General features: G+C 41.1%; 1 protein-coding gene across 2 annotated transcripts in view; it reads left to right on the top strand.

Annotated features, from left to right (window-relative positions):
• LOC149324185 (mitogen-activated protein kinase 4-like) overlaps positions 1–24,270 on the top strand; it is a 101,923-nt gene that overhangs the window by 27,638 nt on the left and 50,015 nt on the right. The window contains exon 1 of one of the 2 annotated variants that reach the window (XM_089497407.1): positions 14,996–15,312. The exons of the other annotated variant lie outside the window; for it this stretch is intronic. The gene's annotated coding sequence lies outside the window, so the exon portion shown is untranslated. Of the gene's footprint in view, positions 1–14,995; positions 15,313–24,270 lie in introns of those variants that run through there. 2 annotated transcript variants of the gene reach the window in all.

Here is a 24,270-nt window from a genome sequence, read left to right as displayed (position 1 = left end):
AGATGTTCACAGACTCTCTGTTTAATGATCTGCTCCAGAATCTTTCCTAGAACTGATGTCAGACTAACTGGACGATAATTGTTGGGATCCTCTTTTTTCCCCTTTTTGAAGATGGGGACAACGTTTGCCCTTCGCCAGTCTGCTGGGATCTCTCCTGTTCTCCAGGAGTTTTCAAATATGATTGCCAATGGCTCCGATATTACATTTGCCAGTTCTTTTAATACCCTTGGATGGAGTTCATCTGGTCCTGGAGACTTAAATTCATTTAGATTAACAAGGTGTTCCTCTACTATCTCTTTACTTATTCTGTGCTGAAATTCCCCTATTCTGTCCTCTGCTCCATTATCCTCAGGTTGAGCACCCTTTGCCTTTTCTGAGAAGACTGAGGCAAAGAAGGTGTTGAGTAATTCTGCCTTTTCTCTATCTCCTGTTAGCATTTTGCCATCTTCTCCACGCAGTGGCCCTACCGTTTCCTTCTTCTTCCTCTTGCTGCGGACATATCCAAAAAAGCCCTTTTTATTGTTCTTAACCTCTCTAGCAAGCCTGAGTTCATTCTGTGCTTTAGCTTTTCTGACTTTACCCCTACAAATGCCTGCTATTTCTTTGAATTCCTTTTTTGTGATTTCCCCCTTTTCCATTTCTTATACATGTTCCGTTTCAAACTTAGCTCGGTTGAAAGTTCCTTAGTCATCCATCCTGGTTTCTTGAGACACCTCGCATTTTTCTTTCTCACTGGAACTGTTTGAAATTGTGCCTTCAGTATCTCCCTTTTGAGAAATTCCCATCCGTCCTGAACTCCTTTATCTTTTAGTATTTCTGACCATGGAATCGCCCTCAATACTTCTCTAAGTTTGTTGCTGGTTATGACCTGATTATTGCCAGGATAAGTCCTCTTTAATCACAGTGTGTGTGAAAATCCTCAGTGTGATAATGTCCATTTAAACTCCTGCTTTTCTCCCTATTTCCCCCCGTGTGATAAAGTCCTAAGCCAAGGATGGGCAAAGTGGAACCTGCGGGCCACATCTGGCCACCCAGGCTATTTTTATGCCCAATTGGGAATATAAAAAAATTGTGGGTTTTTTTTCCCAAAAAATCTTTTTGCTCCCAAATGTCTCAAAAATACCCTGTGGTTTGTGTGTGGAGGGCATTTCCACCACATGTGGAGGTCTCCCAGTACTCTTGGGGTCAAAAATACCCCTAAATACTCTCTTAGGAGTGTGTGGGAGTGTATTTCCACCATGTTTTACCCCAAGGGTCATTTCTGCCCAAGAGATGCCTTTTTTGTGGGGGAAAAGTGTCATCTTCTCACTTCCTTTTGTTAAAAAAAGGCCTCTCTGGGACTTAAAATAGGACCTACAGACATGATGAGTATAAAGCTCCTTAGCCTTCCACAGTTGCCCGCCCCTGCCATAAGCACCATATAGGTATTTTTGTGGTATTTCTCTTTGTGTTGCACCCCTGGGGATATGGTACTTTTTCAAAATGCCACCTGCTAGCAAGGAAATAATGCAAATTCCCAACCATTTGGGTAACTTAGCTTCTCTCTGACAACTAGAAATAATGCAGTTCAAAAGCTGAATTGTATTACTTTCAACTAATAACATTGACTGGTAGCATTTTGCTTATTACTCTTGTACTGTTTCTGGAGGTATACTGTAACTTGGGGAATTTTTGGCATTTTTTGTTGTTTGTTTTTGTGGCAGCTCCCACCCTTTGGAACTTTCTTCCGTGGGAATCTAGGCTGGTGCTCTCCCTCCGTGCCTTATGTTGCCAAGAAAAAATAGTTTTATTCAGGCAGGCTTTTAATATATAATCATGGGGTGGCTTTTATATGGGGTGTTCGTTATACGGGGTGGGCATTGTAGTTTTCAATGTATGTAAATTTATACAGTGTGCCCTTCTCTTATGCAGGAGATCCATTCCGCCCATGCCCTCTCCCCCTCCCGCATAAAGGAAATAATGTATATGGTGGAGCCCTACTGAAAACAATGGGGCTCATGCCCGAGGTGCTATTGAGGCACACAGCTTTCAGCATAAGCCGAAAGCCATGTATGGCGCACGCGCGTATGACTCAGGTGCACTGTAGTATTTTTATTTGATGTTTTTCATTGTAATGTGTTTTTTAAATGTTTTTATTTGTGAGCCGCTTTGGGTCCCTTTCTGGGAAAAAGGCAGCATAAAAATGAAATAAATAAATAGTAAATAAATATGGCCAATCGGGTTCCACTTGCTGAGGGCCAAAATGTGTCTTGATGCAAGGAAGAACACAGACACAAATTGCCAAAGTTTTCCCGCCTGACATCAGGCAGCACATGTGACCCCTGCTCTCCAAATATTATTGCACATAGTTCCCAAAGTCAACCCAGTGATTTTGGCATCTCAGGCATAAAAATCAAAAATAAAAATTTAAGAAGCATCTCCTTTCCTCTCCTCTCCTCTCCTTCCTCTGGCAATAAAATTAATAAATAAAAATTAAAGTTAATTAAGCACTGTTTTACAGTGGCTCTAGTCCCTCTTTGAGGGGCAGACCCAGAAGGTGGTGCTGGGGACACCTCTTTAATATCCTGGCAAGATACCTGCAGTTATACCTGGTAGCCTGTGGGGTCCCTAAGTGCCTATTTCTGTTCCCCATGCTGTTGAACATCTACATGAAACAACTGCGAGAGGTCATCCAGAATTTTGGGGTTCAGTGTCACCAGTAGGTGGATGACACCCAACTCTATCTCTCCTTTCCATCCAATTGGTGAGCTCTGAAGCCTCTTCTGTCATAGAGCTCTCATGCCACAGCTACAAATCCCAAGATTCCACAGCATTGAGTCATGGTGGTTAGTGGTGTCAAACTGGATTATTTCTGCAGTGTGAATGCAGCCTTAGCAACTCGCAAGGGAGAAACGAGACAACCAGAAAACCTGTTGGCTGCAGTCAGGATATTGGCTGCATTTCAGATTGTCACATTCAATCTGGATTTGTCGTTTTCTTATTCTTGAGAGAGATTTTAATTGACACCATCAGCCTTTGACGCAGTGCCTCTGCTTTGATGTCACTACTAAATCCAACTGACAGGATGGCTCAGGATCCAGAGCTATGGGATAATTGGTTATTTTGGTAAATATTAATAGTATATTAGTAAGAGAGTAAAAGTTGTTCTGAAATGACCGAGCTCCTAAACTTTATCTTATGGTAGAAAAGTCTGTTTTAAACCCTGCAAAGGCTGCAATTCTGCAAAGCCTAAAAAAAAAAAAAAAAAAAAAGAGGTTTGACCCAGAGTTTAGAAAACTTACTGGGTTTTGGGGTGCTGGGAGAAATAGTGTAAATCAGTCACCTGGCCAGCTTACGTTTAACCACTTCTTTGAGTGAAGGCCTACGCAGCCTTTGTTTTGCCCATAACGTTTTCTGTTCTTTTGGTTTTAATTTATTTTGATAGTTTAATAACTTTGTAACTTTTTCACTTCTGGAATTTTAAACAATTTTTCTTTAGTTTTTTTGTGGATTTTTCAGGGTATACGACCATGTTCTAGAAAAGTTTATTCCTGACGTTTTGCCAGAAGCTATGGCTGGCATCTTCAGAGAATGCCAGAGAATTTATCTTTAATCTGTTGTAAATTGCCTAGAGTCTCAAACTGGGGAAAATGTGATGTATAAATAAATATAGCGATGACAGTAACATTAATGTGCTCACACCTTTGCATACTTAACAGCATGCCAATTATAGGTTTCGTATCTCAGTTGTGTTGTTCCATTCCTACTGCACAGAAGCTATTCATTTTTTTAAAAGTTATTTTTAAACACAGTCGTATATATTTATGGCATTATTCTTTGACCTATCGTAAGACCAACCTTTTCTGTCTCACTTTTGATAGCAATAGCAATAGCATTTACATTTCTATACCATTTATCAGTGAACTCAGCACTCTTTAAGCGGTTTACAGTCTTTAAACCAATTTCCCTCAACAAGCTGGGTCCTCCAGATATTTTTTTAGCTTGAAAGGGTTTTTGCTTATATTAAAAGCCTCATATATTGGCAACTTAGAAGGAACAGTTCTCTCTCCTTTTATCTTATGTGGTGAATGCAAACACATTGAAGAAAGCCGTCTAATGCTCAATTGTTTTATGGGATTTATTGCATTTTTCTCAGAAAAGCTAACTCAAATTTTATCCTGAAAATTTCATCCATTTACTCTGTGTTTCCACAAATGAATTCTGGGTGCTTCTGTCTTCCATCCTCATTCCTGTATCCCCAAAAACCCCATTTAATTGCTCATCCAAAAAAAACAGAAGCTTTTACATCAACATTTCACAGATAAAAACTGGGATATGTGTGACCAAGGAACATCAGAGTCTGGTCAAGATGTTAAATGTTATTAATGAGGGAAAACACAAAAGGCAAGAGAATCTGAAGCAGTTTACTTTTGCAGGCACATGTATACTTAATAAGAGCAAGACTCTGCTCCTTCGTTTCTCTTCTCCCCCCTGAGTTAAATGAATGCAAACTACTGTATTTTTGCAGTTTGAATTCAGTTTGTAGCAACTGAAATAAGCGGAAGACAAAAGAGGAGGAGAGAGAAACTGGGACATTTTAAAAAGTGCTACTGTCCTTGCCATTTTGTAGCAGTTCGCGGGTATGTTACATACCACTTTTAAAACTGACTCCATGTTGGGGGCATATAATATATGAACATGTATTTCCCATTAAATTATACAGTACCAAAAAAAGAAAAGGGAAGGAAGCAGATACAAATGCAACAACAATTGCTAATGTGTACGACGGGGTGAAGAAGTGTTTTGCTTGGTACCTTAAAGCAAGCTTGTTTTCTGCTGCTCTGGAGACTGGGACATGGGGCAATAGATTCAAACTACAGGAAAAGAGATTCCACCTCAACATTAGGAAGAACCTCTTGATGGTAAGAGTTGACAGTGGAACAGGCTGCCTTGAAGAGTGGTGGAGACTCTTCTTTGGAGATGTTGAAACAGAGGCTGGATGGCCATCTGTCAGAATTGCTTTGATTGTGTATTTGTGCATGGCAAGAGATTGGACAGGATGGCTCTTGGGATTTCTTCCAACTCTAGGGTATAATTCCATTAATCTGTGAATATTTGTTCAATCTGAGATTTTGTGGACAGAGCATCCCACAGACTGTGATGTTACTGGGGGACGGGGGAGCCCTCTCTCTCATTGACATCCCCTCTGTGCTGGTGGGTTATTAGAGCTGGGCCTTTGGGACTTGTTATATACTGTTAAGCTCATTTTGACTTATGGCATGCTTATCAACGAGAGTCTTTCAAAAGTCCTAATCATCATCCAGGCAATAGTATTCCCCATCACAATGTATGGATGAGAGAGCTGGACAGTGAAAAAAGCAGACAGAAAGACAATCAATGCATTCAAGATGTGATGCTGGAGAAGAATGCTTAGGATGCCATGGACAGCCAAAAAGTCAAACAAATGGGTCCTTGAACAGATCAAGCCTGACCTCTCCTTGGAAGATGATCAAATTGAGACTGTCATGCTTTGGTCACATTAAAAAAAAGAAAAGGAAAAGAAATACTGTAATATGGGCGGGGTACAGATGGCAGAAAAGGGGCGGTCCTCAGCCACCCCTTTTCTTGGTGGGTTGGAGGCAGGGCAGCCTCACCGGCAGCCCCTGTGGCTTCAACCCAGTACTTTTCCAGGCCATGGGAAAGCGGTGTGGCCTGGAAAGGGGTGTCCATGGGGTTTCATGCCCCATGGACATCCTGACAGGTGCAGCCAGAGGAGAAAGGGGCCACTCAGCCCCTTTCTCCCTGGCTTTGTTCCCACAGGAATGAGGCGCCCTCCGTTTCAGAGCTCCTTCTTGCGCCACAAATAGGGTGTCCTAAGCACCCTCCAGCAGCACGATGATGTCAAGTGCGCGCTGGTCCATTTGGACGCAGCGTGCGCTTGACAGCATCATCGCATGCTGTGTATGGATGGCGCCATGCCAAGATGGCGCCTCCATATGTGGTAGGGCTAGGGAGCGTGTGGTTGCTGCGCGCTCCCCAGCCCTATTTTTGGCCCCAGCATGGCACTTTTGCGCCGTCTGTACTGGGCCATGGATAATCCTGACTTTGATGTTCAAGGGTGTATTTTTACACTTGAGAATCTTATCTAGTTCTGTTTAGGGGTATAGCTCCTCATATCACTCAGCCAGTGGGGAATTGGAGTAGTCCAAGAAAATCAAATTAGTTAAAGAGTTCTTGTACCTTTGATCAAACACTGATCGGAATGGAAACTGCAAGTAAGAAATTGGAAGAACACTAGGAATGGGAAAAGTAGCTATGAAAGAACTAGACAAGATTCTAAAGTGTAAAGATATACAACTGAGCAATAAAGTTAGAATCATCCAAACCATTGTTTTCCCCATCACCATGTATGGATGCAACAGCTTGACAGTGAAGAAAACAGATAAAAAGACAATCAACTCATTTGAGATGTGGTACTGAAGAAGAGTGCTGAGGATACTGTGGACAGGTAAAAAGACGAACAAATGGGTCCTTGAACAGATCAAGCCGGAACTCTCCTTGGAAGCCAAGATGACTAAATTGAGGCTGTCGTACTTTGGCCACATCATGGGAAGACCTGACCACATTGTCATGGGAAGACAATAATGTAGGAAAGGTAGAGGTAGCAGAAAGAGGAAGACCACATGCCAGATGGATGGACTCAACCAAGGAGAAGTGGAAATCAGAGGTTCTTGGAGATGCCTCATCCACAGGGTTGTCATGAGTTGAGGCTGACTCGAGGACAGTTGACAACAACAACAACAACCAAAGTTAACTTTTTCTAGTTATGGGATCGCTCATAGAGAATGACTCAGCAAGCATCCTGGCTGCACATCCAAACCCATATCTTACCAATTGTTAGTCTGATATTTAAACCTCATCCCATAATGAAATGTGATACCACCAGGCTGTTGAGAAGGAAACAGAAGAGAGATATGCTAGCATTTAGCCTAAGTGTATTCTGCTCCAGAAATAGGACTGAAGTCAACCTTTGGCAGAACTGATACTAAGCAAGCTGATTAAACCAAATACCTGTCACTGGGTACTCTCTGGTTTGCTATGATATTTGGAGGTCACTGCTTACACATCCTCCTTCAGCATGTAAGGTTATTTGGACAGTCTCTTCCCTAATTGCAGACAACTGGTCAGAGTCATGGTATCTCCCTTGCTGCTTGTGTAGCACCAAAAAAATACAGCACAGATGGGTTACCTATTTTAGTGATGTTGCTTTAAAAAAAATCCAGAAAGTTAATCCATCTAATCTCGTTATTGCTGTAGGTAATTGTTCTGGACCGCTGCTAAAGTCAGATCCCTGTTGCAACGTTTAGTTTTCAGTACGTCATGTGAACTGCTAAAAGTCACTTGGAATACATTGTGTTCCACTCTTTGCTATTTTAGGATTTCAAGTTACGTCTGGGTCCCCCACCCCAACGTTACCATTTTAATTCCTTAAAAGGCACACCAAATATAGAAATCTGGTCTAGAGAAGAATGTTTAACAGAAAGATACTTTTTAGTGCCAATGAGCCCAATATTTTCTGGAGATTTGGTTCAAGGTATTTCTGGAAAACTGCCATTGTTTAATCAGGATATCATCATGCCTGCTTCACTTTCCAGTCTTGTCACTTCTGTTTTCTAATTCCTAATATGTAAGATTTTGTAGTGGATTGAAATGCTTTCTGCAGATTTTCAGAGGCACCTTGTTTCTGTTAGTTATTTTGTACATGCTGGTAGTGGTGTGGAGTAACTTGTTCTGTAGGGCTACTACACGTGTCAGGGCTTTCTCAGTGGTGGCACCCTTTTGTGGACTTCCTTTCCATCAGAGGTCTAGCTGTCCCTCACAAATTTGTCTTTCTGATGGAATCTCTAGGCCTCTATCACACCTCTGCTGGAAGCTGACCATACCTGAAAACCTAGAGATTACCAGAGAAAACACTTCTCTAGGGATTTGTAGGTCCTCCAACATGATTCTATGGCAGATGTTGACCACAAAGTTTCACTGGAGGACCTAGAGATTCCTAGAAAGGTATTCTATCAAGTACAAAAAACAGAGGGTTTTTTTTAATTTGCAGTTTTTCCACTTTCCTGGGGATGCTTTGCCCCTAACCCCTGCAAATGTGGAGGGCCCACTGTACTATGCAGCCTCCATGTAGATAGAATATGAACAGTGTGAAACACATGTCAGCTACTAGGTGTCATTGCACAGTCCACAATATATGACACACAAGCACAATGCAAACTTTAGGATATACAACCACAACTTGTAATGCACAATGTGCAACTTTCAAAGGCACGGATTAACATGCACTTTGTTCAACTCTGTTTCTATCACCATTAGCAGAATATGCCCATTGTGCAACTGTGCCTTTTTGGTTCCACATGTGTACCGTGACTTACACATGTGTGTCTCGCTAAGAGAATTCTTGCCAATATCTATTTGTGTAAGCTTTGGGGGAATAATGCAAATAAATAATTTGTGTTTCACTGCTGCTGATTGTATCACTTTTGTGACATTGTAATTTTAATTGAAGAGATCTATAATTTAAACATGTCCAAATTCATTATTTTTTAGATTTTAGGTATGTGTAGTCTGTTAACTTTAATTATATGTACTTACTGTATATACTCATGTATAAGTCTAGAAATTTTAATCAAAAAATTGGCTCCCAAAACCTAGGTCGACTTATCCACGGGTCAATGTAAATACTATACTTTAACTCTTATTAAAAAGGGAACCATCCCCTGATGAAAGACAAGGGTGCAATCTGTCCTAGAAGCACTGACCTCCCTCTGTTCTCTCTTCCATCCAGCATTTAGTGTGAGCCAAAACGGTTATGCCTGCCAGAATTTTGTGGGTTCTTTGGCATTGTTTTCCTTTGCTTCATCATTTAGATCCTTTGTTGCATGTCCCTAAATTTCACCCTCGACTTATCCAAGGGTCATATCAAAATCCATAATTTTGGCTCCAAAACCTGCCCTCGATTTATACATGAGGTCGACTTATAGTCGAGTATATATGGTATGTAAAGTTGTTACCACCCTGGCTCTTATTAGGAAATAATGGTGTTTCAATCCAATTTAAAAAAAAAGTTTGTACTACTAAATGTTGGCTCTGAAACCTGCTTTTAGAATAGAATTCAAAGTAAGCTCTAATTATGAGTTTGTCCCCCTTTTGCTCCTTCGTAGCTCAGCCTACCCCTGCACTAACAGACCATTTCGGTTTGGGAGCCAAGTTTAGCTAGACAACAGCATGAGGCATACAACTGTATGAAGCACTGGGTATCACAGGGTGGTTTTTAGGGAAGCATCACCAGCCCCAAAAACGTTGTATTCATAGAGACAGAAAAAACTGAGCTTCAACACATAGTAGTTTTTATAGGCACCTCCAACCTACCTTTAAGCTGACTTGTCCACTTTTAACTTCCAATGCAAAATATATGGAAGCTTTTCACCCTGGAGATGCCAAGGAGTAGAGGAAATGCCCCAAGGCAATCATGGCTAATACTGACTTTCTGGCTTTACTGGAAGTTCAAAATTTGTTTTTCTCCAACACTTTCCTGTCTCTGCGATCTAGTATATCAAACTATCTAAATCTCAGGCTTTTGATCATAAAATATTGAAGCATAACTACATCCTCTGTAGCTGGAATTGGCAAAGCTCAGGGTTGTGCCATCTGCTTTTTCAAAAAATAGAATTCGAAGAGTCAGCAGATTTTGAGGGATGGGAGACAGTAGAGGCTTCAGGTGGGAGGAAAGAAATACATTCAAGGATAATTTCTTATGTGATAGTAACTCTGCTGCTGTTGCTGGATTTCCCCACTTTTTCAGAAGCCCAATTAAAAATTGGATGGTGGTTGTCTGAGCTCCAAAATACTCATTCCTTCCAACTGTCCACATCTGACAGGGTCAGTCCCAATCAATCCTCTGTTGTCCCACTTTTTCTGCTGCTTTTAAAACATCTAAGTTTCTCTCTCCTCTCCCCCCTTTCTCCCTTTGTCCACAGCATAGTTCAACTGCTGCAAACTGAGTTCAAAGTGCAAAATCAGTTCGTACTGAATTAACTCAGGAAGTGAAGAGTCTGAAGTAAAAGTCTGAAAAATATAAGGTACTACATCTAAGCAGGAAAAGTGAAATGTATAAATAGAGGCAAGTTGAGACCTGGTTTGAAAGCAATTCCTGTAGAAAGGATCTAAGGGGCTTAGCAGACAACAAGCTAGACGTGAGTCTACAGTGTGATGCTGCATCAAAAAAAAAAAAAAAAAAAAAAAAAGCCAATGTAATTCTAGGTTCCATTAACAGAAGTACAGTGTCCAGATCAAGAGAATCAGTAGAGAATCAAATCTATTCTGCTTTGGTCAGATCTCATCTGCATTAATATGTCCAGTTCTGGGCGCCGCAGTTTAGGAAGTATATCAACAAGCTGGAACCTGTCCAAAGAAAGATGACCAAGATGATTAAAGGTTTGGAAACCAAGTCTTGTGAGGAATGAACTGGGGAGCTGGGTGTGTTCAGCTTGGCCAAGAGTTGACTGAGAGGTAACAATAGGTATCTTTAAATATCTGAAGGGAAGTCACATAGAAGATAGTACAAACTTGTTTTCTGCTACTACAGAGGCAATAACATGAACCAATGATTCAGTTATATTGGACCTTTGGTATCCCCTGGGGTTTGGTTCCAGAAGCCCCCAGTGGATGCAAAAATCTGTGGATGCTTAAGTCCCATTATATACAATGGCATATTGAAATGGTGCCCTTTATATAAAATAGCAAAATCAAGGTTTGCTTTCTGGAATTTATATCTTTTTTGAGAATTTATATCTTTTTCAAGCTGTGGATTGTTAAATGTGGGTATATAAAGATTCTATGGATGTGAAAGGTCAACTGTACAAGAAAAGAGGTTCCACATAAACATTAGGAAGAACTTTTTTACTGTTCAACAATGGAATAGACTGGCTATGACGGTGGTGGACTTTCCATCTTTGGAGGTCTTTAAGCAGAGGTTGGATGGGCGTCTTTTTGGATTCTTGTAATTGGGTGTTTCTGTATGGCACAGGATTGAATAGCTGGCCTTTGTGGTCCTATCCAACTTGAAGGTTCTGTGATTTTATGATTCTGTTAAAAAGCAAAGTGCTGTAGCCTCTCCTGGCTTCTTTGATGTTCTTCATTAACTTTTGCCATTTTAACCACACTCTGATGTTCTTGGGCAGACGTGTCCCAGTTTTCATCTGTAAAATGTTGGAGGGTATGAAGATTCCTTCTGGGTAGATTTAGCATTTGGGAGTTAGAAGTCAGGAACTCCCAATCTACATTGCACTTACCCTTGGTTGACAACGGGGTGCAGTTTCTATTCAGTTCTTCTATTTATTCCTTAGTACTGGGACTGAAGTCAGCTTTGAAGATTGTTAAAAAAATACAAACTAAAACACATGTAGCAAAAACATACAATAGTATTAAACTGTCTATAAAATTAAAAGTATTGAAAACACTGGCCTAAAAGCACAGAGTAAAGGTAATACTGCACAGTTTATAAAATTAAAAGTATTGAAAACATTGAACTAAAAGCACAGAGTAAAGGTAATACTGCACAGTGAGAAAGAAACTCCTGTTATAAATCAGTATGTTCCCCAGTGCTGGCTGGAAGAGAAGAGAAGAGTTTTTCCTACCAATGAAAGGACAGGAAGGAGAAAGCCAGTCTAACATCCCTAGGGAAGGTTGTTCCAGGATCTAGAAGAAGCCACAAAAAAGGCCCTCTCTTACAGAGATTATGCAGCCCCATGGATATTGTTGGCCTGCAAGATCTTGCAACCCTAGTCAGCACAGCCAATGGAGAGGGATGATGGGAATTACAGTCCAATCATCACACACAAACACAAATAATAATGAAGTTGAAGGCTTTCACGGGTGGCATCCATATTTTTGTGGGGTTTTTTGGTTATGAGGCTGTGTTCTAGAAGAGTTTATTCCTGATGTTTGACCAGCAGTTGTGGCTGGCATCTTACATATAACCCACTCTCTTCCATGCCAGCATTCTCTGAAGATGCCAGCCACAACTGCTGGTGAAACATCAGGAATAAACTCTTCTAGAACACAGCCTCATAGCCTGAAAAATCCACAAAAAACTACAAATAATGACGTTGTTACAATAGGCATATCTCTATTGTTGCTGTTGTTTTCAAGTTGTTTCCAACCCTAAGGCAAACCTATCATGGGTGGTTCAGAGAAGGTCCTGCATTCTCATGCATTCTCATTGTTGGGCCAAAATACAACAGTCTCAATTTAATCATCCTGGCTTCCTGGGAAACTTCAGGCTTGATCTGCTCTGGGACCCATTTGTTTTCTCTTTTGCCTCTCCTTCTTCCCACCCCCACCCCATTTCCTAATGTACAGTCAGCCCTCCATATCCACAGATTTTTTTAAATCCACGGATTCAAGCATTCACGGCTTGAAAATATTTTTAAAATATATACATTCCAAAAAGCAAACCTTGACTTTACCATTTTATATAAGGGACACTATTTTACTATGCCGCTGTATTTAGTGGGATTTAAGCATCCACAGATTTTGTCTTGAAACCAAACCCCAGCCAATACCAAGGGCCCAGTGGATAATAAGCTAACTGAGATTAGTTAGCACCCTACCCATATCTCCCTCCCAGACTGTAATCTGTTCCCCAAACTACCTTCTTCCAAGCCAGTGAACAATATTTGGCTTTCATAATCATGCCCACAAGTTGTACATAACTGCAGTAGCTGTTCCAAATAGCTCACCATTGAGAACCTTTAAGAATTCTCATTAGAAAGACAGACTTTTATATTGTATCAAGATGTACTTCTGGAAGATGAGAGGTTTACAGTTTGCCATTAGTCCTCCCTCTCTCTTGGGGCCAAGCTGAATGTTACGTGGGAGAGCCACAACTGGATCACCAAACTATTTTTAACTGAAATATTGAATTGTAACTACTGGGATATAAAAAGAGGGGATTTAAATCCTTTATTTCTGCACTGCATTTCTAGAGCTTGGTAGGAACACATTAAAAGTAAGTGTTACTGCTATATGCACATGTCCCAGTTCGATTGGGATGGTCCCAGTTAATCCTCTGTTGTCCCCCCTTTTCAGCTGCTTTTAAAATGTCCCCGTTTCTTTCTTCTCCCACTACTTTCCCCCCTTTGTCCTCAGCTTACTTTCATTAGAGCAAATTGAGTTCAACATGCAAAGTTAGCTTGTACTCAGTTAACTCAGCAGGTAGAGAAAGACAGGAATGGAGGAATCTTGCCTTTCCCAGTAGGCTTAGGCAAAACCAAACTGCTGCAAACTTTCCTAGCCTGTGTCTTTTTCCTCATTAATAACCTTTGTCATGTTGACCACAGTCTGATGTTGCTTAGCCACATGTTTTCATCTGTAAAATGTTGGAGGGTAACAGACTGTGTTGCATAGTGGTTTGAGTGTTGGATTATGATTCTAGAAACCAGGGTTCAACTCCCCTCTCAGCCATGAAACCTAGTTGGTGACCCTGGGCATGTCACATGCTCTCAGCCTCAGGGAAAGGCCATGGCAAACATCCTATGAACTATTTTTGCCAAGAAAGCCCCATGATAGGTTTGCCTTAGGCTCGCCGTAAGTCAGAAACAACTTGTAGACACACAACAACAACAACAACAACAACAACAAGCCCAACACATCTTAGCCTTTATACATTGTTTGTCCTTGTTCAGGGGCTACACATTCAAATGATCAACAACAGAAATATCTGGAGTTGCCCAAAAATATCTCTCCATATAATGGACTGTTACACTGCTATGCCCACTGTGGATGCTGAACTCACATTGAAACTCACAGATCATGATGAATTTTTGTTTCTTCTCTTCTTTCCTTTCCCTCAGATAAGCTGATGAACAGAAGCCCCAGTATCTTAACAAAGTACACAGACATATTGGCAACTCTGAACCTCTGGGGAGAGAAGGAAAGGACTTAGTTAGATGCTGACTGCCCAAGAAATCTGACTCAGGATTCCTTCCACCCCGGATGTCACCTTGGTCAAGCCTTCTGAATAATTCATTGCCATGAGTGCTGTTCTCTTGCCCATCACCCCCAATCTGCAAAACTCAGATGACAAGACCTGTCTCACTGTTATGTCTGTGCTATTTATCTTATTTAGCAAACAAAAAAGTTTGGAAAAACTAGGGCAGTTAGTTGACTAAAAGATCTCTATTCACGAGTAACTCCCATGGAATAAAATAGTCTTGCTCCTAAATTAATGGGAATTGGATTACAGCTTTAGTCCATAACTGCATTGCCTTAAAAAAAAAGATAAATCAATTTACATATGCATTGCAACACCTCATTAAAACTCTTTGTGTGGGTTCTGAAAGAAGGTAACACTTTCCCTCTGATAACAACACAAAAAGAACATTGTACTTATCATGGCTAAAAGAAATTTAAGTCTTCGAGTAATTAAAATGACTTGCAAGTTTCCAGCTTTGCTCCAAGGAATATAAAAGCTTGAGTACATTAATAAATCACTCTGAAAGGATGCCAGTTTGCATTTTATTTTTTAAAATTCATTTTATAATAAGCAGTATACATGAATCAAAGCAACATCTATAATCCCAACATAATAGATAATGTAGAAAAGGAACACAATATACTTACACTGAGAAAGAAGCTGCTGTACTGTTCTCCCAAGGCTGTTTTGAAGATTGTTCTGACCAGAAGCTTTTGTGGTTGGAGGGGGAGCGATATGTTAGTGGTAGAGTATCTGCAGGTCTTTGTTTCAATCCCAGAATCTCCAGTGCAAAAGATCCTGTAACAAAAAAAGACCACCTATGTCTGGAAACTAGAGTAAATAGTCTGATGGTCTAAATTGGTATGGCATATTTTCCTATGTTATTATGCAGTATAAAGCCTGTATGCAACCTGGGCTTCTCCCACATCGTTTCAATAATGGGAAAATCCTGTTCTTGAAAAGCTGCAAGAGAAGTCCAGGTTGCATATGGGCTGCATACTGTCCAGCAATAGGTAAATGTGATAAGATTTGCCATGAGAAAGTTACATCCTGGGCCTATCCTGTCAGTGAAGCCAATGAGATAATCTCCTTAGAAGCATGAATTTATATTTATACTAGTGTTTTTAACTTTTATTTTGTAATGACCTACATTTTTCTTGAATGTTTCACATTTTGTAGTGCCTTGCCCTCCTCTGTGGTTATGACATCTGGTCACCCTTCAGAAACACCACTGGCAGATTTTGAGAGATGAAGTTGAAGCAAGTCACTTTTCCAGGCTGTGCTCTTAGCATTTGGTGGGAAGACATGCCATTAATTGTTCTTGTGTTGCTTAGCTGTTTGTTGTGTTGTTTATTTGTCACTTTGGTAGATGATAAAATGACTAGTTTTAATGGATACTGAGAAACGACCAGCACCTTGGCCAATCTAGATGTCCCTCTCAATTGAATTACCCTTTGTGGGTTTTTGCAACTGGTGCCTTCTAAATGCAATCTATCTTCAGTTGCAATTGACTGGATTGATTTTGCTCTTGGGCCAGGAGATCCTGTTCCCAAACCTCCTTATCAGCCCACTCTGCTTTCCATGCAGGATAGGTCTATTTTTATGGCCAGGAGAAAACTACCATAAATAGCTTGCTGAGAACATGACTTCCCTCCTTCTGGGTGCAAGTGAAATTCAAGTCAAGCTCCTAGGATGAGAAGCCTTTTAAAGTTAATCAAGGGTACATCCATGAGGCTCTTATTGTTACAATTAGGAGCAGTTAAGCAATTCAGATCATCTCCATTTTCCCTTCTATCTGCCTTGGCATGGCCTATATGGCCAGCTCTCCAGTGGTACTTATAGGCAATCTAAGTAGAACAGGGGTATCTGTTTTTCCTTGTGCTTCTTATATTGTGTTACAGAACTTCAATGGAAAGATTTAAATGGTTAGATAAGGCAGTACAGTGTGCCAATTTGGAATATAGGGAAGGGGAGTGAAAGCAATTGCTATTTTCTTGAAGGACTTTAATCACCTACTTTCTGAAAAGAGACTGACTTCAGTTATGCATCGGTTTGCCCACACTGAAAACTAGTGAGTGCTCCTGTGCTTTTAAAGGCAACAAGCAAAACTTGTTGACTTTCCTCCGTCTTCTATACAAACATTACAGGTGCATGAGCCCTCTCCAGTTTTCACTCTGGTAATGCGATTTACATACTCTCTGATTTTTCACAGATGAAAATAGGACACATGTGACCAAATAATATCAGAGTGTGATCAAGATGGCAAAAATTATTAATGATGAAGAACACAGAACTGAGGAGAGGCTGTAACAGTTTGCCTTTGCCTGCGTCTACTGGGAAGGGCAAGATTCTGTGCCCTTTTCTCCTCTTCTCCCTGATGAGTTGACTGAGTGAAAAATACCTTTGCACTCTGAACTCAGTTTTCAGCAAATAGAGAAACCTGAGGACAAGGGGGAAATGGGAAAAGAAGAGAGAATTGGGACCTTGTAAAAACAGCTGAAGAAGTTGGATGACAGAGGATATATCGGGATTATCCCAGCCAAATTGAGACAGTTGGAGAGTATGTAGCTATGTGGTAAGGGTCACATCATCCCAAGCAGAGTATTTGTTAAACTTGGAGCTTTGGAGATGATTCATACATTATGCTATTAATTTTTGTTTCCATGATCCCTCATCGGCCTTTTCAATTTTAGAATAAAATAATTGGTAGTAAAGGTGGCTGTCATTAAAGGTCTGAAAGACAGTCTTTGCCCTCAGCATTGTGCCCCACAGGAATCACAGCCAATGAGATCTTTCATTTTCAATTAACTTCAATGTTTTTATTATGCCAAGATAAACTGTGATTAGCCTTTACTCTGGCTTCTAAAAGCAAACATGGCTTTCCTCCCTGCACCCATAAGCTGGGGCAGGAAACCTGTAACTCTCAAGATGTTGTTCCTGACACTCAACCGGTATAGCCAATGTTGGCTATACTGGTCCCATGTGCCATGGGCTTCTTCTGTGAAAATTTGGGGTGTCTGGATGTCTGGGTACAGGAACAGCTGCAGACAACCCAAGTCTGCCCTTCACACATTTCATCCTACTGCTACCCAAAAAAGTGTGTGTGTGGGGGGGTTCCCTACCAGTTGTGTCAGCATCTCCTTAGAGAGCTCTGATGGTGAAGTGGTTAAATGCCAGTACTGCAGCCATTATTGCAGCCACAAGATTGTGAGTTCGATCCCAGGGCTCCAGGGTTGACTCAGCCTTCCATCCTCTGTAAGTTGCTAAAATGAATACCCAGCTTGTTGAGGGCAATTAGCCTACATATTGTAAACTGCTTAGAGACTACTTAGTTCAGTATGAAGCAGTATAGAAATGTAAATGCTATTGCTATGGCCATTGCTGTTAGAAATTGGGGGAATTGCTTAGCTCAGTGGTCTCCAAACTGTGCCCTTTAAGAGATTTTGGATTTCAGTTCCCAGAAGCCTCAGTCATGTTGGCCAGTGGTGTGGTTTTCTGGGAACTGAAGTCCAAAATCCCTTAAAGAGCATAGTTTGGGGACCACTGGCTTAGCTCAGAGGCTGGGTAACTTGGAGATTGTTTCCACCTATTTCTACCAGTACTAACTGCTGTAGGACACCAAGTTTCTTAAATAAACAAGACTTTTATTCGGAAATATGTAAAAGTGCAATCAAACACATGCTAGTATTTCAATTAGCAATATCAGAGCTGACTGAAATAAAAGTATGGAAATTGGAGAGTGGAGGCTTAGGGTTGTAGAGGGGTTATATTTACCTGTAATGAAGAGGAAACCACGGAAAGTGGAGTGTGTCTCAGATGGTGTCTGAGGCTGACACAGTGAGTGGAAGAAGCTCTCTGTGCACAGTGTGTGTGAAGAGACTAGGTTTGGGACTGATATTTGTATCTGAGATCCTATCCTTGAGGGATACAAGGTGCTATCTTGCAATTTAACAAAGTCCTGATGGTCTTCCCAGGGAATCAACAATGGGATTTCAGATCGACCGATGGCTTTAACTTCAGAATAACAATAACATTGATTGAATTTAGGACAACACCACAATAGATGGGTATGAATTAGGCTGGGAACACAGTAGGGGAATAGGTAGGTGGTGAAGGCTTTCTTGCCTTTGCCTTTATTTCCAGGGCAAGAGGATATGCGGAGAGCCTTGGGGGGGAGAGGACAGAGCAATCAGCAAACCCAGTTCACTTTTATCTTGGCATTATCTGGGTCCTTCACATCTATTTGGGTCTATGTGTCTTTCCCATGAGAAAGTCTCCTAGTGTTAATCGTGGTCCTCACCAAGGTCATTGTGATCTCTTAAGAACTTGCCTGACTCCATACATGAAAATATGTAAACTCCATATGTATGTTGGGTATGCTAACACTACTGAGATACAAATCAGTCCCTAGTTTTTCAGATTTTGGAAGCTATTCTGGTTCTTTTTTGAGGTGTACCTCTGCCTGTGCAAGCTGCTGCCACCCACTCAGCTATTCCTTTACTTTGAAATAAATACGGGCCTTTCCACCCTGTTGTGCACACAACCTGTTCCCAACAGATTCTCCTTTGCCTGAAGGAAATTGATCCAAGGAAGACTGTTTGCTTTCATACTTTTGTGGAGATCTGGAGCACTTGTGTTATGGCTAATGTGCCAAACTGCTGTTGCTAGATTTTATTCCACATGGTGTGTGCTCGCTTCACTGTAATTATACCGGAGGATTTCCCTTTAAATGACTTTTTGCTGGCATTGTGTTGAATTTCAGACTTTGAAAAAGCAACAAGCTATGTGGGCTATTTAGTGCTTGTAGAGGTATTTTTAAAAACAACAGCACTGTTTAGTTGCTATAGAAACTTATTTCTGAGTATCTCCAAAGGGAGAAGTTATTTGGGGTGAGCAGGGAGGTAAGAGGAAGAAGACATAACAGGGCCAACGCGAGCAATTTTGCTGTCTCACTCCACCACCCTACCTACTTCTATTCCCACGTCAAAGTGCATAGTACACAACAGTGCCAGCTCTGCTATTAGGCCGAATGATGCGATCACTTCAGACAGCTGATTTTTTTGCACATCAAGAAAGGGCACACATTTCTTAGTTGTTTAATTTATTAGCAGTGGATTGTTTTTATTTTATTCCTGGGGGATTTGTTTGGTGAGATTTTTATTTTTTATTTTTATTTTTGGCTTCTGGGATTATCAGGGTGGCCCAGACACTTCCTTTATGCTCTTTGACTATTGGGTGGTAATGGTTTGGATTTCCTGTTTCATCTCAAACAGCCAAATATCTTCACATTTGCCTTCCCAGGAGGGGGAGAAATCTTGCCTTTCCCTGTGGGATCAGGCAAAAGCAAACTGCTGCAGTCTCTCCTAGCTTGTGTGTTCTTCCTAATTAATAATGTTTGCCACCTTGGATCACACTCCCAAGTTTCTTGGCCACATGTGTTCCAGTTTTCACCTGTGAAATGTTGGAGGGTATGCTGTACAATGGGAAGAGGGTAAGATGCTTCTGCTTTCTTTTGTTTTCCAGCCGCATTAGTGATTTTTTTTTTTTTTGGCTACCATTGACAGAGGTAAGGGAGGGAGAGCTGGTACAAATTACGGGGGCCCAGTGTTTTGGAAGGGCTCCCATGAGATCTATAATCCTGTGGTAGCCTGGGAGTCTTATGAAAAGCCCTCTTCTTGTGTGAAATAATGTGTGCCATGTGCCAGGGCTCGGGCAAGGATTCAGACTTGGAACCCAAGTCTGAAGAGCTTCATGCAGCTCTCCTGGTTGAAGAGCAACCTTAGCATGAGGGACAAGGCCAGATTCTGCAAATGACTTGGAGGTGACTTGGAGAAACAGCGTGTCCCCCCAAGTCCATGGACCCGGTGTGTTGAGGGCAGAGCAGAACAGAACAGAGATGCTCAGTAAAGTTCCTTGCCAAGCAGCAGGAGAGGCGCTCAAGATTAGAGCCAGCTGCCTGCATTCCATTTAAGAGACAGGTCTGGTTGGTGCCAGTTGCTGGAAGCAATGTGTCTGCTTTCTGGCATTCTTGTTTTCTGACATCTGTGACACTAACCCTTGGATTGCTTGACAACCTTGCTGGATTTTCTGACCCCGGAGTACCTGACAGCATTGCTTGTTTCCTCAAACTTGAGCCAACCTTGACTACACTTTGCCAAATTGACTACCACAGACAAGGATGCTTTCTGAGCCCTATTAACACTGCCATTGTGAAGTCTAGAACATGGCCACATAGCCCCAAAAACCCACAAAAAACTAACACTGCCATTGTTTGAGCTATCTCAGAATTTTGTGCTCATAGCTTCCTCTCTCGCTTAGAAGTTTCCCGCACCAGGGATAAAACGTTCCCCAATGCGTTACAACGGGCACAAACGGGGCTGCGCACGGAGCGTGATGGGAACCTGCCAGTTCTCAGAAATGGCGTCCCCAGGAACCCGATAGGAATGCGATGAGAACGCTCGGCAGCGTTCCCTGTGCGGTAAACTAGCGTTCTGGGCCCCATCGGGTTCCCATCACGCTCCGTGCGCGGCCCCGCTCGTGCCCGTTGTACTACATCAGGGAACATTTTATCACCGGTGTGGGAAACTTATTAGTCTCAAATATGTGCCAGCTAACCCAGGACAGTGTGGACTTTAGACAGACCTGCCTCTCTTGTACTATCTGATCTTTAGCTGGCCTAGCAACAGAGAAGTTTTCTGCTATTGCTATTTGAACAACTTGAACAACTCTCACCTGGGGGACCTGAAAACATGGTTTCACTGAACTCTTTTTTGGTGGCTCTGATTGTTGGCCCTGATCTTGCTAAATGAGTATGGCTTCAGGAAGAAGGGTGGTCCTCAATCTTTGAGCCTCCAGATATTCTGGAGTTTGACTCCCATGCTGCCCAAGGCTCCTGAGAACTGAAGACCAAAATATATGGAAAGCCAAAGGTTGAGAATCTGTGCTAGACCAAGATCAGCAATTCCTGCAGTAAATAAAAAAATAAGGAGGATGAGGCTACCAATAACTGCTGTTAATAATATAGCAGGCCCTTCTCATCTGTGACTGTTTTGTTCTGCCCCACCCTGCAGATGGGGAAAACTAGTAGCACAAGCCAATATTAGTCAATTGATGGGGATGTGTATGTGCCCAGGTCAGCGTGGCCATGGGCATGTGCTACCATTGGCTAATATAGGTTGGGGCAATCCATGGGATTGGTGGGTTTACTATAGTTACTTATCATCTCCAGAATGAGAGTCAGTATGTTTCTGAATACCAGTTGGGAGTGAAAACAAGTAGGAAGATGTTATTGTGCTTGTGGATTTTCCTGAGGTTATCTGACTGATCCATTTGGAAACCAGAATTCTGGAAAGATTAGGTCTTTATTTTCACTCAGCATGATTCTTTGTATGTACTTGTACACTTATGAACACTGAAAAAAGTGACTCCAACAATATACAGTTGATAATATACAGTTGATAAAGTTGATAATCAAGCTGCAAACATGACCTTTGGTAAATGGATAATAAACAAAATTGGCACAATAGTTCCGTTAATATGTTAACTCAAAGGTCACAGAATACTGTGAAAGCTTTTGCAGCCTCTAGAACTTTGTAGCAGAGAAGATGCAAAGCAAATGAAAAAGTGGGTGATGTTCAGACCAAGAGAGTCTATCCTGCATCTGGTTACAGTTTTAAGATGGAAAGTGGGCAGAGGCTGCAGACATTCACAACAGACTTTGCCACATTCTGAGATGATTTCAGATTACATAACATGGTTTTTAAAATTCTTCTATTGTCCAAAATGGTGGATTTTTAGTTTTGTATCTATTTCCCAACTACTTTTCTTAAAGTAAAATACATTGCTTCAGAAGCCACAGGTTTGTGATCAAAGTGGAGGAGGGCAGAGCATATGAGAGAGTGGATCTGTATTAAGGGATATTTTATTCAATTGGAACAACCAGTACTCAAAGTTAATGGACAAAGGTTATGATTCCTACCATTGCATTTAAGGGAATTGATGCCACTGCAGTATGTGATGCTTTTAAAAGATTTCATGAAAGTGTGGCTGTTGTAGAAATATTTGTAAGTCTGATAAAAACCAATTTTCTAGCAATGCTACTGCTGTTGTTGCTGAGTGCAGCTCTTTACCAATTAAATTTGCACTGCACACTCTCTGTGTGGGTGGGTGTGATGACCACAAACCAGAGATTGCACCACAATCTTAGTGATGAAACAGATAAAAAGGGGGGCATCCAACAGATTTATTTCAAGAAACATTTTGCCCTAGAGGATGCTTTAATTATTTCCTACATGTATACACCGATCTTCTTTGACAAGGAGCACTGATATATATTTGTTTCCCAGGCAGTTTTCTATCCAGGCATCAGTGCATATACTCCAATATCACACATTGAAACTGGGGCACATAAGGCTAAGCAACTTCAGAGTGTGGTCAAGGTGGCAAAATAGTTTTTTGTGGGTTTTTCGGGCTATGTGGCCATGTTCTAAAAGAGTTTCTTCCTGACGTTTTGCCAGCATCTGTGGCTGGCATCTTCAGAAGATGCCATATGGCCACATGCTCTGAAGATGCCAGCCACAGATGCTAGCGAAACGTCAGGAAGAACCTCTTCTAGAACATGGCCACATAGCCCGAAAAACCCACAAAAAACTATGGATGCTGGCCATGAAAGCCTTTGACTTCACAAGGTGGCAAAAGTTATTAATAAGGAAGAACACACAGGCTAGGAGAAGTTGCTGCCTTTCCAAAGAAGTTTCTTCCAGTTCTATTATTTCTTTTCCAGAGCAGCAGGTCTTCTTGTTTTCCTGAATGTCACCTGCCATAGCTAGGGTCACCTGCTTTAGCAAATTCTAACAATCTATATCACTAACACATATTTTCAACTTCAGCATTAACTGGAGAATCTAGTGAGTTATGAGAAGTGGTTAGAAAGAGTGGGTTAATAACTTACTGAGTTGATTAGTAAGTTAATTCAAAGCTCTGCACTGACTCTCACTGGGTAACCTTCACCCCATCAGTTTCTCTCAACCCAACCTACCTTGTAGCACTGTTGTTGTGAGAATAAAGTGTGGAGAAGGAGAGTCATTTATAGTACTTTGAGCTTTTAGGAGTAAAGGAATGCTATGTAACCAATACAGAATAATACACTCGTCCACACTTGCAGCTTTGACTTTTGCAGATTTCATTATTCTTAAGATATTCTTATATCTTAAGAAGAATCTTAAGACCTTCTTCTTTTCTCAAGCCTTCCCCCCATGAGATGTTACTATATGGTTCACCCCTTCTGTTAATGACCTTGCAATGTTTATGGATTCCCCACTCAGCTGGCCTGTTATTGTATTGTTACTGTTTTTAAATGCTGTTTTTATCATTTTTTACTTCGATGTACTTTTGTCTAATCTGTGCGCCGCTTTGATCATTGGAAAAGCGGGATAAAAATAAATTATTATTATTATTATTATTATTATTCATGGATTTTATTAATATCTTCTCTTTAGGAATATCTAAGTCTTCCAGCACAACTCTATGGTCAACTTCAACCAAAATTCACACTGAAAGACCTAGAGATTCCTAGAGAGAACACTCCACTAGGCATTTGTAGCTCCTCTAGCACAATTTTGTGGTCAATGTCTGGCAGATGTTGACCACAGAGTTGCACTGGAAGACCTAGAGATTCTTAGAGAGGTGTTCTCTCAGGTAAAAATATAGTGGTTTTGTTATTTGCGGTTTCCCCATATTCACGGGGGTCCTGTGCCCCTAACCCCAGCAAATGTGGAGGCATGAGTGAAGATAAATACATTCTATAGACATTAATTGAAAAGTTACATTTTATATGGGTCATTGAGGTTAATGTAGAATATTTTATGTTTTTCTTTTCTTTTTTAAAACATAGACCTCTATTTTTACCCTGTGATGTTTGGAAAAGTTTGCTGAAACTTTTCTCCAGTTAAATTCATGAGAATATCTGTCTCTGGTTTTCTTTCATTGCAAAGTGATGAAAGTTCTCAGGTCTTGGCAAAAATAATCTCTTCCCAGAATCACTTCTTGTGAATCCATCAGCCATGACCTCATTAGCAGTCCTGTCTCAGTTTCCCCCTTTGTCTCCTTGGCAAACAGGCGTCAGATCTAGCCTGTCTTTTTATAAATGGCTTATCGGCATGACGTAATGGGTTGGCTTTCTTGTCAGAGCCTGCAGGCTTGCAGCCAAGAGTAAAGTTGAGTGTTTTAGGATGAGTAGCTGCCAGATCTTGAAT

The sequence above is a fragment of the Sceloporus occidentalis genome, unplaced genomic scaffold (assembly GCF_023333645.1).
Source record: "Sceloporus occidentalis isolate IW3139 unplaced genomic scaffold, rSceOcc1.0.p SCAF_1, whole genome shotgun sequence".
NCBI classification, from domain to species: Eukaryota; Metazoa; Chordata; class Lepidosauria; order Squamata; family Phrynosomatidae; genus Sceloporus; species Sceloporus occidentalis.
This window is presented reverse-complemented; position numbering and strand designations above follow the sequence as displayed.